The sequence below is a fragment of the Triticum dicoccoides genome, chromosome 7A (assembly GCF_002162155.2).
Source record: "Triticum dicoccoides isolate Atlit2015 ecotype Zavitan chromosome 7A, WEW_v2.0, whole genome shotgun sequence".
NCBI lineage: Eukaryota > Viridiplantae > Streptophyta > Magnoliopsida > Poales > Poaceae > Triticum > Triticum dicoccoides.
The window spans coordinates 69,862,689-69,887,675 of record NC_041392.1 but is presented as its reverse complement, the minus strand read 5'-3'; the positions used below and the strand labels follow the sequence as shown (position 1 = coordinate 69,887,675).

The 24,987-nt window shown below is 41.9% G+C and overlaps 3 long non-coding RNA genes across 4 annotated transcripts; 1 reads left to right on the top strand and 2 right to left on the bottom strand.

Moving 5' to 3' along the window:
* The first annotated feature begins 5,794 nt into the window (after nucleotides 1–5,794).
* Nucleotides 5,795–24,218, top strand: LOC119334528. 2 transcript variants are annotated; one of them, XR_005161391.1, is made up of 9 exons: nucleotides 5,795–5,859; nucleotides 17,336–17,400; nucleotides 19,342–19,528; nucleotides 19,802–19,963; nucleotides 20,704–20,808; nucleotides 21,140–21,218; nucleotides 21,344–21,828; nucleotides 23,912–23,977; nucleotides 24,072–24,218. It is a non-coding gene; the product is annotated as an uncharacterized LOC119334528 (long non-coding RNA). The 2 variants fall into 2 exon arrangements; XR_005161390.1 differs by lacking the exons at nucleotides 23,912–23,977; nucleotides 24,072–24,218 and adding an exon at nucleotides 23,143–23,301.
* Nucleotides 7,433–9,415, bottom strand: LOC119334529. The gene is made up of 3 exons (XR_005161392.1): nucleotides 9,180–9,415; nucleotides 9,033–9,090; nucleotides 7,433–7,684 (listed from the first exon to the last, which is right to left on the bottom strand). It is a non-coding gene; the product is annotated as an uncharacterized LOC119334529 (long non-coding RNA).
* LOC119334530 lies at nucleotides 11,219–11,803 on the bottom strand. The gene is made up of 3 exons (XR_005161393.1): nucleotides 11,650–11,803; nucleotides 11,473–11,575; nucleotides 11,219–11,405 (listed from the first exon to the last, which is right to left on the bottom strand). It is a non-coding gene; the product is annotated as an uncharacterized LOC119334530 (long non-coding RNA).
* Nucleotides 24,219–24,987: the final 769 nt, after the last annotated feature.

Sequence of the window (24,987 nt, the reverse complement as noted above, 5' to 3'; positions counted from 1 at the left end):
AGCACGTGTTTGTGAGCAATACACCATAATAGAATGTATATTACTCTAATAATGTAGATTAATATTAGCGTTATAATCTAACTATATGATCTAGTACCTCCCGCATGGATAGTCTTTTTAGACATATTTTCGTGCTAGATACATCCATTTGAGCGTCAACTCACGTCTGGTACATTCGTTTGAGTGTCAACTAATTCCGGATATGGGAAGTATAATTTAATAGTGAGATATTTCGGATAGTAATAGTTAATTTACTGCTGCGTGACACATAATTCCAAAAGTATATGCTTGGAGCAATGCGATAATTTTATTTAATACAACTTAACTACAGGAACAATCTTTGGCAAAAGACATGTTGGTTAGTCAAAGAATGCGCTCCCCTTTAAATTTCTCATAAAAGCGTGGGCAAGCCTATAGTGCCATAGCCACCCCCACCTCAGCCTTGGTGATTAGACACGTCCGATGAGTAGTCTCTTTCAAGAAATAAGGCACATAAAGGTTATGCTCAATATGTCCCACAAAGATCACATAGATTATCTCTCCTAAAGACAAGCACATGAAATTCATCAAAGATGGAATTATAACTGGCACGGCCCAATTGAATAGTGGAAAGTAAATTATTATGAAGGGATTGGAGACGCATGACATTCTTCAATGAAGCATCCCTAGTCATTGCTACTTTTCCCAAACCCAATACCGTGCATCTCCAAATGAAGCATTAACTAACAAGCACGAGCTAAAACAAGTTCAGTTATCAAGAGCTCATTAAACTCACGAGCAATGAGCTTTTAACCTTGCCATAAGTGTAGCTTCCTAAAGACTCTAATAGAATCAACAAACATTTGAGTCCTCCCGCAAACCAACAACTTTTTCATTTTTAAATGGGGGGTCCACCATCACAATTCTTTCTACAATAATGGACCAATGTCCTGTAGATACACTCAATAGCTACACTCGATAGCAACATCAGTCCTACTATTCATACATCATCAAGAGCATAACATGTTAGTGGTCTACATTTCAACACCCTCTTTGGGTACCTTGGAGATCTAGAGCAACACCCTAGAGTTCTGGGACACCGGATATCCGCGCTACCCCAAGATACTACGACTTTTTACGTGCACATGGACACTCAAGATAAAAAAAATAGGATAAAAAATGCCAAAGTGTTGAAAATTTTCATTTTATGCAAGTCCTTGAGTGTCACTTAACCAACATAGACATACAAATAAATAGTACGGATTAGCGCACAAAGCAATTAGTAATTGCTTACCATACCAGTATATCACTTGTTCCCATGTGAAACATCATTTATGCTTGTGTGTTGATCATTAGAATCCATCATTGGGCTTACTCTTGGTCAAACATTTCTTTTCACTTCATGCTCTACCTTGTGTGACATCCCGGCTTAATTGATAGACTACTCATATTGGCAAGGTGCACCTTTTTTTTCAGGAGCCCTTCCAAAAGAAACCTCAATATTCTGGGCTTGGAGCAATTTGAGGATGGGTGACCAATTGTGAAGTTGAACCCGGGTGCGTGTGATTAAGAACAAAGTGAGCAGGAAAGACTAGTGTTGGTCAGCGGGTCCAGTCTAGATCCCAAGCGCAACGGCCATGAACCGGTAGGTGAACTGATGGGTTTCGTCAGCGCATTACATCTTGGTTTCTTACAATGAACTCTTCATTTCACTTAATTGTTTCAAGACATGACCACTAGGGACTCTTTCATGACCATATCAAGTTTATCCATGAATGCCATACTAGTCATCACTTGCTCTTCTAAAAGCCCGTTACAATATCTTGAGAGGCATAATTAATTCTTCACTTTAGATACTTCCATCAACACTTGATGCAAACTCATGAACACATTATGCCCATATCTCGAAGCCATGTCTTGGATTCTTCTCTTTAATTCTTATCTTCAACTCATAATCCCAAGCATGCTAACCTTTGAGTACCTACAAATAACTCATATTCATCTTGGTTGCTTCTAGTACTTCATATGAATTCCATCATGATGATTCACAGTTCTCTTCACTTGCTACTTCTAGATCCCAATATATTCTTCTCTTTAAATCAGAGATCTTGATGGCTTATATAGTTTCCCCCCATGTTTCCAAACATTACCCTCAATTGAACGGAGGACTGAAGATCATGTGCAAGTTTAGAGTTACGAGCACCCTAGAGATCTGGAGTACAAAGCCCGGAGTTTTTGGCTGTCTAGAGGAGAAGCCACAAGAATGTCTGAGATCCGGGGGTCAGATGCCCGGAGTTTCAGGTTGTTCAGAGACACCACCAACGGTCCCCCAGAGTTGCGGGGGTCTATATCCAGAAGATATTGCGTGTCTAGAGAGGGTGCCAGAGGAAGAATTATGGGGATTTATTGATGTAGGATTTTGGTGGCATTTGTAGCGACCCAGATTGTTAACTTTGCTATTAATAGTATGATGGTCACATAGCATAATGCATCTCATGGCATCTATGCATGTAGTTGCATGGATAAAATAATCTAAACCTTATAACCTTGTAAAATGCAGGAAACATGCTTTAAAATGAAATATATCACGAAAATGTCAACAACTTATTGACCTAGTATTTCTACTAGATCATAACTGTTGCTATAATCCCCTAATTATTTCCAAAGGATTAGGAATAGTCTTGGTATTTGAATCAAGAGCTAATTGTGCCAAATTCGTATATTGGCATGTCTGTAAATTATACTTTTGGTGATCATTCCTGAGTAAAGTTTCATGCATGAGCAAATCAGGTATGTGGATAATTTTTTTATGACGGTTCCTAAGTAAAGTTTCATGAACAAAATATATTTGGGGCTAATATTTCTCTGAGCACCTCAAGAAAAATGTTCATGAGCTTTGGGATGATAACTCACCTAGTTTCCATGCTAAGCCAACATTCGGGGAAAATTTCGAATTTTGAATTAAATAACGGTCAAGTACAACAAGGACAAACCTGTTAAAATTAATGGTAATGAAGAAGTATTATTTACAACACCTATGAATATTTCCAAATCTTATTAGGAAAATTCTTAACCTCAAACTGAACCTTGTGCTATTGTAGGAAATAAAGAAGAAAAATAAGCAACCCCTTTATTCTTAGCTCGGTTGATCTTGGCCCATCTGCTTCTGGTACCACACGGTGCCACGCCCCGACGCCCTTCCACCTCATTCCCCTATTGGATTTATCCATCAAGCTCTCTCTCTCTCTCTCTCTCTCTCTCTCTCTCTCTCTCTCTCTCTCTCTCTCTCTCTCTGGGGCACCAGTCGACTCATGTGAGTTCTCTCTGCTCAGCTCGCCTCCTTGAGCTCCTCTGCAACTGTGCTACCACTACTACATATCCGAACACTACTGACCCCTCATCACTGACCGGCGACTGCTACGTGTTAGTGATGAGGGTCATCACAGACGGCCTAGCCAAAACTCATGAGTGTTACGCTTCTCGGGATAGTCAACACTCACTGATCTAAATTGACCAATCTGTGACATGGTGTTCTTCAACTCTCGTTCGCTTCACATGGACAAGATTACTATCACTGACGGCCCTCATATATAATTAACATGTTCGCGATATGTGTTTATCACTGACTTACGAGCAGTGGCCGGTCATTGGTATCTGCACAATTAATCATCCTCCTTCTCCTTCCCCTGTTGAATAACAAGAATGTGAGACGGAGGCACATTCATACATCCTTGATTATCATTCCATGCGTAGGTTCCCAATTCATGTCACTGAACAAGCGCCCGCGACCACCGCGTCGCCTCCCCCTCCCCACCTCGCCCCACCTCCTCGTCGCCGCATAAGGAAGCCACCGGGCAAGCCCGGGGCGTCAAGGATGGTGGCGGCGGGGCCTCGGCTGTCCTGCCTGTGCGTGGGGAGTCCCGGATCTGGAGCGGCAGCTCCTTTGGCGAGGCATGGCAGGCTCCGGCGAGCAGCCGTGCTGGCCGTGGATCTGGCGTCCTGGCCGCGCGGGCGGTGGGATCCCAGTGGTTGTTGGCGGCAGGCGGCGGCTTATGTGGCGGTCGGTGCGCGCGATCTGGCGCCTCCCCTCCTCCCATGTTCGGCGTGCGGGCTAGCCTGGTCGGGCCGCACTTCCCTTGGTTGCCGGTTCTGTACAGAAGGCGTTGCTGGTGGCGGGGATCTAGTTCGGGTGAAATCCCTAGCCGGCCATGAACAGCCAGGCAGACGGTGACGCCTGAGGGCGTCGTTCCCCTCCTTGGAGCCGTCGATATGGACTGATCTCCTCACTTCCCCTTCCCCTAGGTCTCCCGGGCGAAAGCCCTAACTTTGTTGGGCGGCGGTGGTGCTCACGGCGTTGTTCCCTTCTTGAAGGCGCCGCTTTGGGAACCTTGAGGTTGGGTGGCGCTTGCGGGTGGTGGGCGACGGCGATTGTGCGGACCTATCCTAGCATGGATCTACGTCCGTTGCTTGGAGATGGATTCACGTAGGTGGAGGTCGTCGTTTGGCGTCGTGGTCGTATCGATGGCAGAGGACCTGCCAAGGCTTGCGTAGGTGGAGGTCATCGTCTGGCGTCATGGTGGCGTCAATGGCGGAGGACCTGCCAAGGTTGACCACCTCAATATGCTCTGAAGATGGACCAGTGAAAGATGGCGGCGACAGACATATGTGAATGCATCAGACCGGTTTGTGCCCCGGACCCAGTAGATGGCTTGGTTGGGGCCTCCGACTTTAGATGTTAGGCTTAGGTGAGAGGTCTGGGTATGTGGCCGAGCTTGCACCCCTTATCATGTGAATAGGAGTAGCTATGGATTCAGGCATATTGTTGTTCTACTTTATAAGGTACTCGAGAATAATTAATAAAATAGCCGCATGCATCTCCCATATGCAGAAGCCGGGGTCATACTCTTTTTCGAAAAAAAGAAAAGGTCACTAAACAAGCGATGATTCCCACGTCTCCACGCCGCTTGTTCGGTTGCCAGCGACGATTCCCACGCCGCTCACCGGCCTTGAATGTAGCGTAGGTTAGTTTATCTCTACTCCTAATGGAGCAGTTGGTAGTCTCGCTTCCAGGTTTTTTTAGTCCCACCTCCAATGGTTTTTTTGGTACTTCCTCCCACCTCTGACTTAGCCACCACAAACCAAAAAAACCTCCTCCTAAAGCCTCAACCCACACCCATCCACGTACAACCAAAAATAAACCTACGAAGGTTAACCAACGAAAAAAGACCTACGAAGGTTAACCTCTGGCTGCGTTTTCTCTTTCCCTCATCTCCCACTCCGCCGCCGCCGCATCTCCCACTCCGCCGCTACCCGTACTGCTCCACCGGACGGGCCTCTTCTTCGAGCGCTGCGGCAGGAGCAGCTCCACCTCTCCACTCCCCCACGCGAGAACGCTCCTAACCCCACCAACATGCCCGGCCGCCACTAGGGTTTCTTACCCTCGCTGCCCCGCCGCCACCTCTCCGCACTTTTCCCCACCGCCGTCTGGAGCTACTTTGTCGACAGCGTCAATGGGGACTTCCGCGAGACCTCCTGGCCTTCTGCCACCGCCGCCAAGTTCGTCCCCCAGGCTGACATACTGCGATCGAGACGCCGTCGGATCCTCTGTCGCGGGCCCACGTCCCAGTCCTCTCCTTCCTCTCACAGTTCATGTAGCCCCTACACCCTCCCCTGATTGTCCAGGTTAGTTGCGAGGGGCTCGTAATCTGCAAGTTCCTAATTTTGAATTGGTTGTGTGTAGTTGTGCTGCAGGCACTTCACGGATGAGATTTTCTCATGCTGTTCTCACCTCCTCACGTCGTGCAGCCTCCACAAGCGAAGCCACCGAGGCAGGAATCGGAAGTGCCAGTCTGTGCATCGTGTTCTCACGCCAACCCCAAGGTCGTCTTGCTGCCCTGTTGCAAGAATTATGTGTATCTTTTCAGTATCAGTCTAACAGATTCATGTGTATCTTTTCAGTATTCAAAATTAGGCAATTCAAGTGATACATATATTGTTTGGAATTTCGTTGCTAGGCCATGATCGGTTCAATTTATCCATCATTTAATGTTTTCATTTTTCAAGATGTACAGTAGTTACTTCTATGGAATTGTACTAACAAGATTATATTCAGCTTCGTTAATGTCTAGATGCAAGTTGATGAATGACTGTTCATTTTACTTGAGAAGAACTAATTCACATGTTCAAGAACAACTGCAGGAGTATAATTTCATAAGCCTTTGTACTGAATGCAACATCCACGTGATGAATTATAGTTTATTTGGATGGTACTATCTCTATTTTTTGGTGATGTCGATAAAAGGATAAATACATTTTCTCTCAACATTTTATTTGCATCTTGTCGTCGTCGAATTGGAGGCGTAAATGTATTTTCTTTAGGTAACTCGAAGCCCAGACCAACATAGTGTACTGCGTTCAAGCTAAAATTCTTTGCATAAAATAGTGTGAACCAAATAATCCTATGTATCTTGATATAATGGTTTCTGAAGGCTTGGAAATCACACAAGTTGCCTTGGACGCTTATTAACTTATAGTATTATAAACTGTCATTGTAAAGGTGGTTGCCTGTCATTGTAAAGGTGGTTGCCTCTGTACCGAATTGCTCCTCAATTTTGTAGATTCGAGCTGTTGTTTATGCTCATAGGACTACTAGAGAAGATTTACATGTAGCCTGAGAAGAAGACTGATAAAGATCTTGATTGTATTAGGCTATGATTTGGAGAGGTCGCTCTTGATTTTATTTGCATGTGCCACTGGATGTGTACATGTACTTTAGTCGGAATGTGTGCATCATCTAATTTTGACTCAATCTAGGTAGAAAGAAAATGCATCCAACCAAAGGGAACATCATTTATTGTTTGTTGCCAATGTACGATACCTAAGCCTGAACAGTAACCTAAGGTTCATGTCACTACACCACAACACTGATGCAACGGCATGTAAACTGCCGTGAGAAAGCACTTCAAGCGGCACACTATCTGCCGGGACAGTATTTCTCCCGGCAGATAGAACCGCCACGAGAACGGCTGCCGGGGATTACTTGTCCCGGCTGATAAAATATTCCCGGCAGTCCTACTGCCCTAGTGCATTTATTTGCCGGCAGTTTGGTTTCTCCCGGCAGATTAGCCAAGACACGTGGAATATCAGTTACTGGCAGTCAAACTGCCGGCAGAAGAGTGTTGACCCGGCAGTTATTTTGCAAGTATGTAGATTTCACTACCTAATTGTTCTGGGCATCCCCTATGTAATATCCATTTAGTATGTTCAGTCAATCAGGACATATCACACGTACAATTTATATACTTCAATCAAAGTCGTATATGTCTCATCCACACACTTCAATCAAAATAATATCAGGCCTCATCCAGAACCTTAAAACGTCATTGGATAAACATAACCATAATATACATATAAGGAGGTTGTGCCACAAAAGGTACAGTGCAGATATGTTTTAAAATGTGCCACAGAACCAACAAAAGTAAATAGTGCGACAAATGGAGAAGTACATGTTTCTGGGTGTGCCACACAACCAAAATGAGCAGAACGGCTTAACAACCAGCAAAATGAGTGGAGCAAGTGTGTCCAGGTTTCACAAAGTAAACAAGCATATTACATAAACACTCCACCAACTATTGTAGGTCTTCCAAATCTTCAGGAGCTTGAAAATCTTCCAAACCTTCATTTGACTTGTGTACCTTTGGGAAACCTGCAACACATAGGATACTCAATAGGGAGCTCTCGTTTGAGAATTTAAATTAACATTGAAGTTGACATGCTATAGTTAAACTCAAGGAACATTTACAAAGACCTGGAGAGTAGTCATTCTTTGCATCTCAGGGAATAATATGACACATGTACAAAAGAATACACCATAGTACAAAGTGGCAATTTTTTGAAAATCCAAACTATGCGCCTATGCCTCGTCTAGTATACAGGAACACTAATATTGCTCACGTGCAGCCAAGTATTATCGAACAAAGCATGAAGGAATCAATATTTCAGTAGCAAATTACCAAAACAATCTGATATAGTCACATCGTCACAGCAGTACAGGACAATAATACAATAGAACAATCACGTCAGAGATACTAATTAATAACATCATCTTTGGATGGTAAACTATTCATAGGTTTCAAAAATTGGATGCATCTAACATGCTGTATACACTGAAGATCTTGATTAGCTAAACCAACCAAAGAACAACAGGAGGCTAGGAAAGCTACCCCTAAGAAAGCATCAACTATGTCAACTGCCAAGAAAAATAAGAAAGAAAAGGCTGATGATTCTGCAAGTATTGGGCTTGATAAAGGGAAGGCTGATGATTCTGCAAGTAATGGGCTCGATGCCATTCCAGAACAGGACATAAGCAACACGTATACCAAGTTAACATGCAATTGTTGGAAAGGGTAAATATAAACCTCACTCCAGAGGTAGAGGTAAACATGTATACCAAGTTATCGACTAAAGTGACCACTTATCAAGAATTGGCAGCATCTATCTATTATATTATTAAACCAAAATGAAGATTTTTCAACCTTAAGTTGTGAAACTTTAACGGAGACTGATCAGTTTAGAAATAAGGTAGAAGTATATACTACTTGGCATGCATCTAAAAAACAGGCCATGTGCGATCAGGGACGAAATATGGTCCTGTTGCTAGAATACTCATTCCTATTTGTGAAGGTACCAAACTCCTTGCAATCTGCATCATATAAAAGTTCAAGTCATGCTGGAAACGAACAGTCAGACTCTGGCTGCAGTATAAAATGGGATAAATATTTTAGTGTACTTGAAACAAGAAAAAATTCAATGACAGATCCGTAACTGACTAGACAAACAGGACAACAAGTATACAGAGACAATAGTGGAAGATGTTATGCAAGAATGGACATGTAAAATCTTCCACTAGTCATATGCAAGAACATGCATACACAGGACATGCAAGAACAACATCCAATAAAAGTCTCCATCGGCCCAGTCACATAGATCAGGCAATTAACCATGCAGCAAGTCAACATCACCCACATAGCAGCCAAGAGAAACATGTATATTACCTCCTCAGCCTGCTTGTGGTCGCATTCCTGCTTTTTCCATAGACTTGTCCACTTCCAACTGCATACATAGAAGCAAAGCTTTTTCAGCAATCAACCATCATAGTCATTGGCAAGTTTAATCATAAGAAAATAAGAACAAAAGCTCACATGCTTGTATGGCCATGCGATACATCGCCCTTGAACTTGCCCCATGGTGGTCATGTTCCAAACACCACGAGGTAGTATAGCATCCCTTTTTATTACATAGTTCACGGCAACCTCACAATATTTAGAGCCAAGCTCCTGACCACCTACCACCTTTCTACGATCAATTGATAGAATGGTTGCTTTTGCCACTGGGATACTATGATCTCGATAAACATTGTACAAGATCACATCCTTTCCTTTCTGAGTAAGCATGAAAAAGAACTCAGATAAGCAAAAGTGTCTTTGTCTAAACAAGAAAGAGCAACAAAATATAAACAAAGTACCATCTGACCTGCTGGTTTTTTTGTGTGATTGCAACTTCCTTGCTTGTTGACATCTTGTGGCGATGAAGTGCCACATCCTTACTTTGTTGTGTGAGCCCTGTTGCCTTCTTCTTTTGGAAAATGGTTGATTCCTTCTCTTGCAGCACCTCATGTAGAGCGGTACTAGAAAGTACGAAGTTTTTCTGAGTGGGTGCTGTTAACTTCTTTTGCAAGAGTGCTTCTTGAGCCTTCTTATGCAAAATGGTTGCTTCTTTCTCTTGCCGCACCTCATGGCTGTGGGTGGCAGATTCTGCACTCTCTTCATGCTCATACTCCCCTTCATGTTCATACCCCCCCTTCCTGTCCATATCCACCTCCATATCCTCCTTCATATCCATCTTCATGTCGATATCCACCTCCATGGCCACCTCCATATCCACCTTCATATCCTCCTTCATGTCGATATCCATATCCATATCCAGAGTGAGACAAGTCATAGTCTGGATTGAACTGAATATTTTGCTGCACATTTGATTGTAACAGTCTCCTCATTTGTTGAAGTTCATCCTTCAGAGTTCTAACTACTGTTTGGAAATTATGCTCCATTTTATCTACACGCTCGACAAGAATTGCATTTGATTGTCGAGCTTCTTTTGCTTCTTCCTCGGCCATTTGAAGCTTCGTGGATTTCAGCTTTCTAGTACCCGGCATGCCCAAACCTGCCGCACTTGGTCCTAGACCTATACACCTCACATACCCATTCCTCTCCTTCCCCGCGACATGCGAGAAGAGGTCACCTTGCTTGATGCTTTTTTCTAAAAGTTCTGGACGCTCATTTGACTTCTCTTCTATCTTTTTCTACAAGACAGAACATATGATCCATGAACACATCAGCAACATAGTGTCTACTAAAGACTATAACTCCAATGTTCTAGAGAAAAAACTAACAAGTACAAAGCCTAAAGATTGTTGCAACTCAAATACTTACAAACATATTTGCTGCAGCCACACTTGAAGGGGCACCAGTCTTCTTGCACGTGTGTGTTTCTATAAACAGTTCATGTCTCTGAGGGGGGTATCCATTCTTCTTATGCTACATTCATTTTCTTATAATTAGTTCATAACAATCAAGAAACGGTGCAAAATAGAGTTATGTAAGATCATTATATACCATTTCATGAGAAACACGGGCATGACTTTTGCTGCTTGATGTATGCAATAATTCCATCTCCATTCGATTTTTTCTTCCTTGCTCGCTACGTTGCTACAAATATTGATTCAATGAATTGTAAATTAGAGCAAAACTGCAGGAAACTACACATATATTTTCTTGCAGCGTACCTTCCCTGCTTCAGTTTTCCAAAAAGCAACAAGCTCTTTCCAATCAGTTGGGCTAACTCTATTATCTGGGACAACTTGAAGTTCCTCATCGGTCATCTTCTCATCAAAATACAAAGTCTTCAACTCAGCTTTGAAATCCCTCCATTTCTTTGCAGCGCTTCCCATTACCCAATCCTTTAGTTTGTCATCCACAACATAGTACATCTGCTTTCAAGCAAGTGTAAATGGAGAGAGTAAGGTGATGTATTAGATAAAGGGGAAAGTTATACTACAAGTCATCTAGAGATAAAGGGGCAAGTTATAGCAGAAATCATAGATTATAGATTATACCTTTAAGGTTTTCCACAAATGATTTTTCTCATCAACATCAACCTTTCTCCAATCATTATGCCCAAGAGATATTTTACTTTTCACAAGTGTGGAGATGAAGTTTGAAAACTCCGATGCATTTTCCCCAATTGGTTGTCCATCACCATTGTACTCCACACGGATTGGTGGGACTGTCCCCAATCTATCATACACATTGTGCATTCTAGTGTGTTTTTCCCCTTCTTCCCCTTCGTTTCTTGAACCAACTCATGGTCTAAACATGGAAAATAGTTAGTAGGCTATATATCATCCTTTAACTAACATGGAAAATAGCTATGTACCTTCATGCTCTTCAATGTTATCACTTGGCATGTCATCAACATCTCTAGTCATTTGGGACCTAAGAACTCGAGTTACTTCAACAGCAGGCTTTTCTACGGTGCTCTACACATAACGAAACAAGATATGTAAAACTGAAGTAATAGATGCAATAACCAAAGAGAAACATGTTATATCACCTTCTTTCTTTTAGGTTGGCGCTGACTGGCTTTGCCTCTAGAAACTTCGTTAGCATCTGCAAATCTGAAAGACCCAAATCGTGCAAAATCCTCACTGTTTCTTGCTTTAAGATTCGCTAGCCTCTCTTCCTCTCGTGCTTCAGCATTGTCTTCGTCTCTTCCTTTTTCCATTTTTTTCCTGAAAAGAAATTTTATAGCACATTAGAATTGACACATTGGATATCTAGTATATAGGCATGTAACTGAAAAATTTAAGGAAAAGGCACACACTTTGGTTGCTGAACTGCAGGAACAAGTGTTCCATCTATATCCATCCTACTACGAGGTATATTTCTAACATCAACACTAAGATCTACATTGGCATCCAGATCAGCAATTGACACAGTAGGTGCATCATGGTGGTCAAAATCTTCATCTCCCACTTCAAACATATCATACAGGTCTCGTGGATGAGGAAAGCTTCTAATAGAATACCAATCTTTATCAAGCTTATCTTGCACATAGTACACTTGAGTTGCTTGAGATGTAAAAATGAAAGGTTCATCAGACTTGACTAAATGCTTGAAGTTCACACGTGTGACACCAAGATGATCGACTTGAACCCACTTGTCTTGTGCACTGTTGTCAACCCAATCACATTTGAAAAGCACAATACTTCCTTTGTTGTTATAATTTAACTCAAGGATTTCAGTTATCACACCATAATATATTTTATTGCTAACCATAAGATTTTCATTATCTTCACTTGTGGAAGACAAAATCTGAGATACAAGAGCAACCCCGCTGCTTTGGTTAGGTCTACCCTGATCATACGAATTTGTGTGGAAATTGTACCCATCTATGGTATAGCTATTACACTTCCTTGCAGCTAAGAAGGGCCTGTTAGCTAAAGTTTGAATCTCTTCAGAAATATCTTCACCACTCGCAATTAGTTGTGCCACATGGAGCTTAAACCACTCATGGAATTTCTCATGGCGAATGCGACTAATCTCTAAGTTATTCCCGTGGCCAATCGAAGTTAAATAGGCATCATACTTGCTGCAGGACTTAAGTATGCAAATTCAGCAATATGACAAATATCGTTCATAGGCTCAAATGATAGAAATTCTTAGAAATAAAATACCTCAAATATGAATCTATCTATATCATAATTAAACAGAACATATCGATGTGCTTGCAGCCATGACTTGTGATCTAAGGTCACTATATGTTTTCCAGCCAAAAATCGACCCTTGTTGGTAAAAAATGGCATAGTAGATATATTGGTCTCAGGGGCGTCATTTCTGCACTTTCTGTTAAATCTAGTCTCACATCCATGTAAATAACGGAAGCAGAATGTAAGGCTCTCATCAAACACATAGCCCTCTGCAGTTGACCCCTCGGGGTGGCTCTTGCTATGAACAAACCCCTTTAGCTTCATATCATACCTATATAGTATATAGGTAACATATATTAGATTATTTTGAAGAGTAAGAAACCATATGATACCAAGAAAATAGGTTTACACGGATGACCTTTCTACTGGGTACGTGCTGCTGTACTTTACTGGGCCCCCTAGCCTCACTTGGGTTGGAAGATGAACCATCAAGTGAACCATAAGATCAAAAAATGATGGCAGAAATATGGCCTCAAGAATGCTCAAGGTCTCAGCTATTTCTCCCTCTAGCTTCTCCATGTCACTTATGCTAATGACAGGAGAATATATTTGCTTGAAGAATCTGCTGACACGAACCAAGGCAACACCGACTTCCTTTGGCAATGTGTTCCGAACAGCTAGCGGAAGCAATTGCTGCAAAAGAATGTGATTGTCATGGCTCTTCAGCCCAACGATCTTTTTCTGCTTCACAAGGACATTCCGGCGTATATCAGATGCACAACCATCAGGGAACCTACCTTCCTTACAAATTTCGCAAAACAATTTCTTCTTTTCATTGTCCATTGCATAGGGTGCAGCAGGCAAATCAAATTGTTCACCTACTGGGACAGGTTGGAGAGCTTTTCTTATTCCAAGATGCTCTAGATCTCTACGAGAGCTATAATTATCTTTTGAATTTCGATCCATGCATAGAAGTGTGTTAATTATATTTTCACATACGTTCTTTTCAATGTGCATTGCATCAAGATTATGAGGCTGCAGCAAGTCTTTCCAGTATCTCAACCTAAACCATATGGATTTTCTTTTCCGAACCATTGGTGGTTCGCCAACCTTGCGCTTCTTGGTGGTTGTTTTCCCGGAAGGGTCCTTTCCAAAAACAGCCTTCCTATTTTCAGTGAGGGCCAAAACTTCCTCTCCAGTAAGTGGTACAGGTGCTGTCCCTAATTCCACACCATCAAAGGATTCTTCATCAAATCTGTATTCATGGTTAGGATCAAGCAACCTTCGATCACCCATATAGCAAAATTTCTTGCCTTCCTTCAACCGACGAGAGCAAGTATGTGAGCCACACAATGGACAGCCAAATTCAGCAGAGGTTACAATCCCGGATAGAGTGCATAAGCCTAGGAGGTCTGATGTAGTTGACAATACAGCAGCATGCAGATTGAAGGGTTTACCGGTGGAGGCGTCATAGGTTCTAACACCCTCCTCAAAAAGTGAGTTCAAATCATCAATAAGTGGTTCAAGAAAGACATCTATATCTCCCCCAGGTGACCTTGGACCAGGAATTAGCAAAGAGAGGATGAAATTATGCTGCTTCATGCACAACCAAGGAGGAAGATTCAACGAAATTACTACAACAGGCCAGATACTATAGGATAACTTCATTGTTCTAAATGGATTAAAACCATCAGATACTACAAGCATCCTCATGTTGCGACTATCTTTAGCAAAATCTGGATATTTGCCATCAAAGTCCTTCCAAACAGGTGCATCCGCTGTGTGCCTTATTAGTCCATCTCTTGTATGTTCTTCAGCATGCCATCTGCAGTCCGCTGCACTCTTTGGGGACACAAAAAGGCGTTGTAGCCTCTTCTTTATTGGAAAATAACGAAGAACCTTCTTGGGACCTTGTGTACATGTTTCCCATCAAGACTATTCTTTTCAGATTTCCACCGAGAAGTTTTGCATGTAGGACAAATATCCTTATTTGCACGTTCCTTCCAGAACAAAATGCAATCATTCTCACATGCATGAATTTTTATATAACCAAGCTCAAGGCATTTTATCATCTTCTTAGCTTCATAAATTTTTTTGGGTAGCTTTGCTGTTGGAAAGGCCTCTTTTAGCAACTCTAGCAGTATGTCGAAACTTCATGGAGTAACCTAACAACGAAACGTAGCTTTGAGAAGGTTGTGCACCCTGGATAAAGCTCCTCCCTATCATTAGCTATGAATTGTCGGAAAGCATCTTCATCTTTCTTCTTTTTCTTCTCTAGAAAAGGGTCGACGCCCTCAGGCTCAGCATCCTGGTGACTTGGATCCTCCCCACTACTATCACTAAAATCCCCATTTTGATGTGCTATATCTTGAATCATTTCAAGCATCTCATCATAGTCATCTAGGTCAATCTCCTCTTGAAAATTATCAGGTTGAACCTCATCATGGTCACTCTCGGATGCAAGAGGTGATGATGCCTCCCCATGATATATCCATCTTTTGTACCCACTAATAAACCCATCACATAACAAGTGTTCATAGACAACACTAGCTTCAAACCAACAACAATTCAAGCAAATTCTACAAGGACATAGTATAGTGTTCCCTCTTGCTGAATGAGTAAAAGCAAGATCTATGAATTTCTCTACCCCGTCTATATATGCTTGTGTATTTCTAGCTTTATCCATCCAACTCTTGTCCATTCTTGACCTGTTTCACTAAAATTGCCTAACATGTGAAAGAAAGTTTACTTCTATTAATGAAAAAATCTAGTAACAAATTGCATATCATCAATATCTAGTACAGGCGACAAGAAATACAATACGAAGAAGAAATGCCATCACACAACAGAATATAATTAACCGAAACATGTAATTTCAGAAAATACAAAAACCAAAATAGCAGCAAGAATGTCATATATGTCATAAAAGCATAGCACCTGTTCTGTCCACATCTCCTATTTCGCAAAGCACAAACAAATATGGTACTACTTTGGGGCATCAACTAAACAAACAGACTTAAATAACTAGCTTTATTTCATCTCAAATTAAATGAACTCCAAAGCTCAATGAAACAACTTAGTCAGGTGTCAACGAATCTAATTAAGCTATGCACTTGTTAATCACCAATGGTCCCTGTTCTTTGATCTGAAGGGCTAATAACAGTAGCAGTTTTTGTTCGTAGACAAGCAAAAAGTTCAGTAATAACATTGCACTTGCAGCAGCAGTATTCTAAAGGGCTACAAATGAACTCCAAAGCATCAGTAATAACTTGTTCGTTCAGTAATAACAGTAGCAGTGTTCTGAAGGGCTACAAATGAACTCCAAAACTAGCTTTCTTTCATCCCAAATTAAATGAATATGTTTTTTTGCTGTTATTACACCAAAGCAATAAAAAATTGATGTTTTGTTCTAACTGACGGAATAGTTCAGTGCTACACATTCAGAACAAAAGAAGGCACACAAATTGCTACCAAACCTCACCCGTCCAATGAAGTAAAGGAGGCAGCGATGTCCAGGGAAAGGATGTTCAGTAGGCAAAGCTGCTCGCTAGAGAGGAGGGCCAACACGTGGTCTGCTGCTTCGGGGGCTTGTGGAGGAGGCGGACCCGTCACTTGATGCTTGGTGAAGCCTGCTCGGGGAGGAAGTGCACGAGCGTAGTACGTAGTTGCTGTGATGAAGCCCTTCCACGGAGGATGGTGTCCGCCGGTGGTGTGGCTTGGCGATGACGATGGTGGCCGACGGGGTGCTCGGAGGTGCCGCTCTGGAGTGGGGTGACCACGGCAGCAGGATGAAGTGGCTCTTGGGGCGGTGGAGGGGCGGAGTGTCTGCCACGCGTGATGGGGGGCGACGGCGGCAGCGGTTTGCTGGTTGGAGGGCCTCCGCCGGTGGTGGATAGTTGGGGGCGGCGGCGGCTTGCGGTCCAATGGAGGGCGGATTGGGGTGCGCGGCGGCAGAGGAGCTGCGGTGGTGAGGGGCTACGCCGGCGGTGGGGGCCGGGGAGCTACGCTGGCGCGCGGTGGTCGAGCGCAGAGGCGGCTGCGCGGTGCACGAACTAGCTAGGTTTCGGGGCGGCGGCGGTGGGGGATCTGCTAGATGCAGGGGATTTGGGGGTGGCGTGTTGTGGATCTGGTCGTGGGAGGCCGGCGCTAGTATTTCTCAATGGGCCAAAATATTCGTCAGGCCGCGCGCTTTTTTTCCTCTCTGGCGCGCGCTTATTAGGACCGTTTTCCTGTTTCGCGCCAAAGACGGTCTCCGGCATGGGCCGGCAGATTATGGGCCGAGATTTTGTTCTCCCGGCAGATTTTGTGCCGTAAAGTGTACCGGCAGTGCAGATGCCGTTGTTATTAAAGTTCTCCCGGCAGTTGTACCGCCCTAACACGTTTCTAGCGGCAGTAACACATGTCCCGGCAGTTAGTTTGCCCTTAAATAGGTTTTTCTCCCGGCAGTTAACTGCCCCCAATCAAGTGTTGTGGTGTAGTTTGTTTCTCCTTCTTAGCTTATTTTAAGAGGAACCGGGCATGTTTGCTTCTGTCTTTCTTCATTGGCTAACAAGCAAATTTTCTAGCTTTCGCAAACTCTTCTTGTTGCAGTGGATGAGTTGGATATGCCATTCCTCAATGTGTACCTGGATTATCTTTGGGCACCTAATTTTTGGGTAGGTGTTAATTTTGCTCAAACTGTCTATTTTATTATTCTAGCAGCCCGCTTCGCTTTGGTCTTCAGATTAAGCAATTCTCTGTATTCAAGGGAAAGGTCAATAGTTGCTCTCTAAAGGTATGCCAAATTAACAGGTTGTCTTGTCACCATACCTTTCGATTATCTGCAATGCAAATAAAAGTAGAAAAAACTTCTGAAGTATCCTAGAAGAAGCTCTCAGTTGTAATGAGGCCTTTCAACTTAAACTAGGACATGACTTGTCATCTGTTGTAAAAGTGGACATAATGTTGACTCACAATCGTGTTAGTGAAAGACCAATTGATTTCTTATATTTCATTCGAGTAATTTTGACTGTACAATGACACATTAGCCATAAGTCATAACACATCTAGAATTCATGTACTGAATGCAATCGTGAAACCTGAACCTTGATGTTGTATTAGATCTGTGATTATCCTGTTTATACAAACTTTTATTGGTGCCGCCACACCGGTCCGTATTCATCTGCTGCGTCAGGTTGGACACAACGAGGAGATGGACACGACCGCGTTGTCCCATCGACCTCCGAGGCAGCCCGTCATCTACCCAATCCCGACAATGGCGCCCCCTCAGGCCGATTCCCCTCGCTGGGAGGTGCATGTTGACGCATCCCCGTCACTTTTTTGACCTTGCTCTCTTCGTGTCTCCTCTTATTTATAATTGTAGTAAATTTTCAGGTGTTTTTGGGAAATCATGGGCACACAATCTCCTGTATACCTCTTGCTGTTGGTTTGTGTGCCTATGAGCTGGTAAATCCCCTCCTCCGATTGTGCCAGAACAAACCAATGAATTGTTTTAATAATATGTAGCACCACTCAGTTTTGAAAATTTGGAATTGTGAGATGCGGGTTTTAACTTTTAAAAACATCCAGGGCACATCTTTTCTTGGAATGCAATTAGTTCGGTGGTGGTCATCTGAGATGTCAGGTTAGAATAAGATGGCCCTTGTTCTTTTTTGTTTGAACCAGATTTGCCGGTTCCGAGTTTTGCAGGAATATCAATTGTCATGTATATATTAATTTGATGCCTGATTATATGTTTTTTTTATTTTTTTATTAATTTATGATGAAACGCTAAATGGGCCTTAGCACGCTATAGAGTTTCAAACATTTTGTCCGAGCCGCCACTAAGAGGACTAGCGCTCTATTTAGAACTTTGGGTGTCTGTACCGTTGTTCTACCACCGTCAACTACCTTGATCAATTCTTGTGCGCTCATGAGGTGAATCGTGGCGGAGGACCCAATCACCGCTGATGGTGGGGGCAGTCAGCATGAGTCTCCAATCACCGCTGGTGCATGGGCCTCCCACAGTGACATTGAAGCTCTAGACGACGATGTGTGTTTGCTCTTTGTTCCCTTGATTCAATCACCATGATTTTACAGATGATGTTTCTTCTTTTTAACAGGGGAAGATAACCACATGGGAACAAGGAGGAGGTGCCCTATGGTTGTTGTGGGTCTGGAGGCAGATACTGATAAGCAAGGTGAGTTTTCAGTTAATACTGCAAGATTTCCATGGAGGTCAAGGAGTTTCCATTGGGACATCAGGACATGCTCCTCCATCTCCTCCGCTGGACGAGATCCAACATCGCCAGGTAGATTACTGTTTTTGCAAATTCCGGTTCTTGATGTTTAAAACTGGATGATCTGCACCCAACCCCTCTATTGTTCTATTTCTCTTAAATCTGATTTGGTTGTTCAGTTCATGCACTTATGGACTGAAGAAAAAAATGGAAATGAAGAAGAAAAGAATAGCAATATTATCATATGCAAGGTTTGCTTTTAACCTTGGTTCCTAACCAATATTTGCTTCCTAATTTTGCCGGAGAGATTCACACTGTCATTCATATTATGAATATAGTTCATAACCAGTATTCTCTTTTATCTAATTATATGTACAGAAAGGAGTACTCTGAAGTGAATTCATGCTATGTTAACAGTCTAACAAACATCTTGGAGGTGTGAATGCTTTCTTGGGTCTGACAAGTAATCAATAATTGATGGTATACTGGGATTTTTCTCATACTTCTAGCACTTCCTCATTGACAATAAAGCAAGTACTATCACAACAAAGGCTGTTACCTCCAGGTATTTTTTTTTCCAACTATAATCCTTCCAGCTTTAGGGACTGCTCAATTGGATCTGCATAATCCAACAAAATAAATGTGCAGAGTGTCTGCGACACTTTCTTCCTATCATCACGAAGGTAGTTGTAGGAGTAAAAAAGTATGTCATACTATTTTTTCAGTTCAAGCCAAAAGGCTAGGATAGGTAATACTTGTTTTTACAGTACTTGTGCAAAAAGTATGTCATATTGTTTGTTCTAGATGATTTTGATGAATTTTACAACCTTATTTTCAGTTGTATACCCCAAGAAATGGTCTGCTTTCATGGGGCTTATTGAATCCAGGAAATAATTGTGAGTAGTAGCGAACCAGACATGAAATGTTTCAGAGAACTACGAAAACTCTGGTCAGTTTTGTCGGGATCTTGTGACACAGTTCCAGGACTCTATTGACTAAGGTAATGATATATATGTGTGATTTATCCTGTTAAAACTTTTAGTGTTCACTTAGGGGTGAGTGCAACCAGTAACTGAATTTAGACTACGAACTAGAGTATGATAGTAAAGTCAGGAGCATGATGGAGAACACATGGGACATTGAGGACTAATGGTCAACATTTAAATCTTGCTTTACATACAGTTCAGTTCCAAGTAGTCTGATACATAGATGGCGAGGGGAGTGCTGATTTGGGGTTGATTTTGGTAATTATATATTTTCCTTGATGACTGTCATTTTGTTGTCCTACATGTGCTATATGATATGCATAACAACTTGAGAGCACCTTTGCTTCTCTTGATGTAATTCATTATAGGGCCGTGCGTTGAACATGCTTCTTTGATGATAAGTAACAGACTTCTTCCTCCAATGGCTGAAACAAGCTTTGTGATTTACTCCTCTAATTCTCTTTTGACATGCTGATTAATTCCTAGCAATTTTCTAGAGTAAATCCATTCCCCTGCCACCTATAATGGAATTTCACGTGTCTTACTTGCATGAACCAAACATATATGTGCGCTGACTACAGGCCAAAGCCTAAAGAATTCCTTGAACATCAAATACATATAGGGCAGCACAACACATATTAGTACAATGCCCGTGCGATAATTTTCTTGTAATTTAGAATGCACAATACATAAAGAGTTCCTGTATATATACTCTTACGTTGTGATAATTTTCTTGATATCTTTTTAATGCCAGCCTCTTTCAGTTAGTACAATGATCAAGGATCTCATTTGAGTATGGGTTTGCACATCTAAGTGCTGGTGATCTTCTTCGTGAAGAAGTTAAAGTGATATGGAGCAGGTAACAGTCTTCTTTCAGTTTCTGTAAATATACCCTTATGTTGTAATAATTGTCTTGATATATTTTTAATGCCAGCCTCTTTCAGTTAGTACAATGATCAAGGATCTCATGTATGAAGGAAAGCTTGTGCCTTTTGAGATCATTGTCATGCTAATTAGTAAAGAACATGCTTGTGATTGGAAATAATATGTTTCTGATTGATGGATTTCCGCAAAATGAATAACTGCCAATCATATGAGAATATTTAAGAATGCTTCTATGTACATTCGATAGTGCCAATAGCAGATCAATCTCTTGTTGTGTGCTTCACACATGTGCATTTGTTTAACAGATTAAAATTGACCATGAGTTCGTACTATTAATTGAAGGCTCAAGGGAAGAGACAGCGGCATATTCTTCGTTGAAATCAGGTGCGTGCTTTTGATTAATTAGACCCAACTTATCTTGTTTGATTGCATGTCACCCAATTTCGTTGTCTTAGGGGAATAGATGATGACACATGGACACCATTCAATGGCAGTTTGATGTTTTTCAGGAATGAATTCCACTCGTTATGCAATACCACTATGAGAAAAGTAGGGAAATGCTGGACCTCTGCAAAATGTGCTCGTTCACCTCGCGGTCTCACCCCCAAAACAGAGGAGAGGAGCAGGGAGCTCCTCTCTCACACTCGTCGGCTCCAAGGAGCTCCGCTGCCACATAGGGTTATCTCCACGCCACTAATATCCATTGTTGCATCTTGTAATTATTAATTTGGAATAAATCATGCAATTGGCATTTATATATGCTTTACTCTGTCTTTTTTGTAGGCAAACCAAGGCTGCAAGTTTGAATATTATACTCAGTCAGATGCTCGACTACTTACAGTCCTATTACTTGAGACTTAATACTCGGTCAGCTGCCGTGTACATTGTTCTGACATAAATGACACCATGTCTATGCGCAAGTCAGAAGGAACTTACCATCTAATATGTCTAATTAGTGTGGTACATGCTTCAGTACTGCAAGTTGGAGTAGCAAGTAAGTATACATCAAAAGAAAGTACTGCTTCAGTACTACTCCCTCCGTTCCAAAATAGATGACTCGACTTTGAGTTAGTACAAATTCGAGTCATCTATTTTGGAACAGAGGGAGTACATGCTTAGTACTGACCATCTAAAAAGATGTCTAATTAGTGTGCACGAATCAGGTTAAACCCGCATGCTTACCTGCACATTGATACTCATACCTGACTTTGATAGAAGTTGCATCTTGAGATTCAATTCTTTGATTTATGATGCCCATTCATATGCACAATGAGAACATATATCCTTCTTACTAATCTCTGTTTTTTAAAGTTGAAACTATTTCTTTGTTACTTCATGTATGTGAAGTGCAATCATAGTCTGTCACAAACTTGTTTGAGGATGGCAAAAGACTGACCTTTTGCCGGGCAGAGAAAAGACCGGCTTATTTTATTTTAACACAACATAGCAAGCTCCATATATTTCAGTTAGTACATGGCAGGATGCAGACTATGTGCAGTATTAGTGGTGTATGGTTAGACTCCAAAATTGCAGTATTAGTGGTGTTTTAAAGAGAAAGGTTCGTAAATGATGTTGTTTTCTACTAAGAAATTTCAGTAGTCGGTGTAACCATTGAGTGCCAATGTGATGGGCATTTAAGATTTAGATTCAGAACTGTGGGGTTCAGCACAGATGGCTTCACTTCAATATTTTTCCCCATGTGGTTGCTGGATGCATACATATCTATGTACACTGGTACATATCCATCCATTCAACTTAAGTTTTGATGCATCTTGTATAATGAATCCTACATTATGTGGAGAAATTTAGACATAAGAGTATCTGTAAGCCAACCACATACCACACACATTTTAAAGGCTTATTTTCTCTACATCAATACTAGCTTGAACCAAGTATTTCTACTTTCTTTTTATTTGTTGCCAAAATTGAAGGAATGTCGATATGGTGTATTTTTACAACAATCAGCGTGTTGACTTGGAGCTTGTCCATTTGCGACGCACTTATTATTCTTGGATTAAGCCTAATGCTTGCTCTACCAATCATGTAGTACTGTTGTGAACTCATAGGTGAAACCATTCTCTATCCAATACAGAGTTAGCATAGCTGAGCATGATTAGGAGGGAAGGATTATTTGGATTGCTTTACGTAGACTGGCATGGCTGATCTTCCCTTCCATTATTATTGCTACTTTATGTTTTAATTCCATTGTTCTTCACTTGATCTTGGGATCTATGTTCCAGTGACTTCCTGAACTTTTACTTGCTGATGAGAAGTTTCTATTTTATTTTTTCTTTCACTTGATCTTTAGGTTTACAGGGTTAATGGATCCATGTTTCAGCGACTTTGTAGAAGTGTGTTTACTTATCTTGCTTTTGTTGCTACCGCTGGTGAAGACAAACTCCAGAAAAGGGAGTGAAATAAGAAAGACGAGAGGTTGCACAAGATGAGTAATGCTGAGTAGCGGTAGAGGCTGAAACTATGATGATGATGCGTATCTAACCATTAGTATGTTTCCCCTCAAGGAAACCTACAATTTCCATTATGATACAGAGTTTCTATTATGAGGTGTATTTCTCATAAAGAATATGAATTCTGCATGATAGTGTTTTGGAAACATGAAGGTTTTATGCAAAGACTGACATTTAAGAAAGGATGTACTAAAATGTAAACCCCCGTAGATACTCCTAAAGTCGAAGTTGATCAGGCAATAGTAATTTTTTTCCGAGCACTAAACTACCGTTTCGGGTTTTGCTTAATATTGTTATTCCTCATAGGATGTTCAAGAGGAACACCATTCAGAATTTCCTCATAGGGTTTTGCTTAACTTAGATTAGGATGGGGTTCCTTTGACCTTATGGTTATGTATATAACAAGGACCTATTACGTATCCTTTTTCCACTCAGAAATCTTTGAATTAAAAGTGTGTTGCAAGTCAAATGCATCACTGATGTACAGTTGACACAATTCGTGTTAAACCATTGAAATGTTTATGACCCTTTCCAATGCACGGACAGTTAACTAATCCTATACGCCATCATCTCTCGAGGTAGTGATAATCATCTCATTTTTTCAATCAGATGTACAATACGCCATCATCTCTCGGAGTATGCGGGGAAGTTTAGAAAAGATGCAGCAATGGTGTGGTGAGATGACATACATTCTATGTGACGACAATGCACATGCTACTTTGTATTTTATTTATTTATTTAATGTATTTTTATTTGTTAACTTTTGTAGGTCAGAGATAATAAAAATTGATGGCTTCGGATGATGCTTTGAAAATTTCGATTGACAAAGTCGCAGATGTAACTATGAGCGATTGGACTCAAAAGTCATCCAATTTTACACAATGAGATGCATACAAATAATTATTCTTTCCTTGTATATATGTTGCACATGATAATACTTTTTTCGCGGGGTATATGATAGAGATGGAGATAGATTAGGTTGATGTTCAAAAAGAATCCTTCGACAAGGGCCTGCGTCAATTTCGTTGGAAGGAGTAAAAAATTCACAGAATTTTATACAACAATCATAAAAAAGTTAAAAAGCCCGTGGCAACACACGGGCATTCTACTAATATTCCTTTAGATACAACTCAATACTCAATAGTATTTTGTTTATGGCAAGTCAAATCAGATGTGTTGAGTATATGTGTTGTGCATATCTATGTATTGGGCCCACCTCTCTTGGTTAACCTGGAACATTCCAAAGCCTAAAGAATTCCTTCGAGCTTAGGGGTTGCCACTACCGGAAAACGGCCCTACCCCGACGGCCAAAACAATGCCGACGGCCGCCGTCGGCCTACTTTGAGCTATGCCGACAGCCACGTCCTGGCAGTCGGCGTATCTTGGCCGTCGGGCTACCACAAGCTAAGCCGACGGCACCCGTCGGCATAAAACTGTCGTCGGCCCAGCTGCGAACACGCCGACAGCAACCATCGGCATAAATAGGCCGTCGGCATACCCGTGGGCCCGGCGACCCCGCCCGTGACCAGCGGCTAACGTCGTCAAATCTATGCCAACGGCCGGGACGGGCGACCGTCGGCATATATCCTCATGCCACGTCACCGATCCGCGGCGCACCGTCCAGCAGATATGTCGACGGCCGCCGTCGGCATACCCGTCACGTCAGCGATCCGCGGCACGCCGCC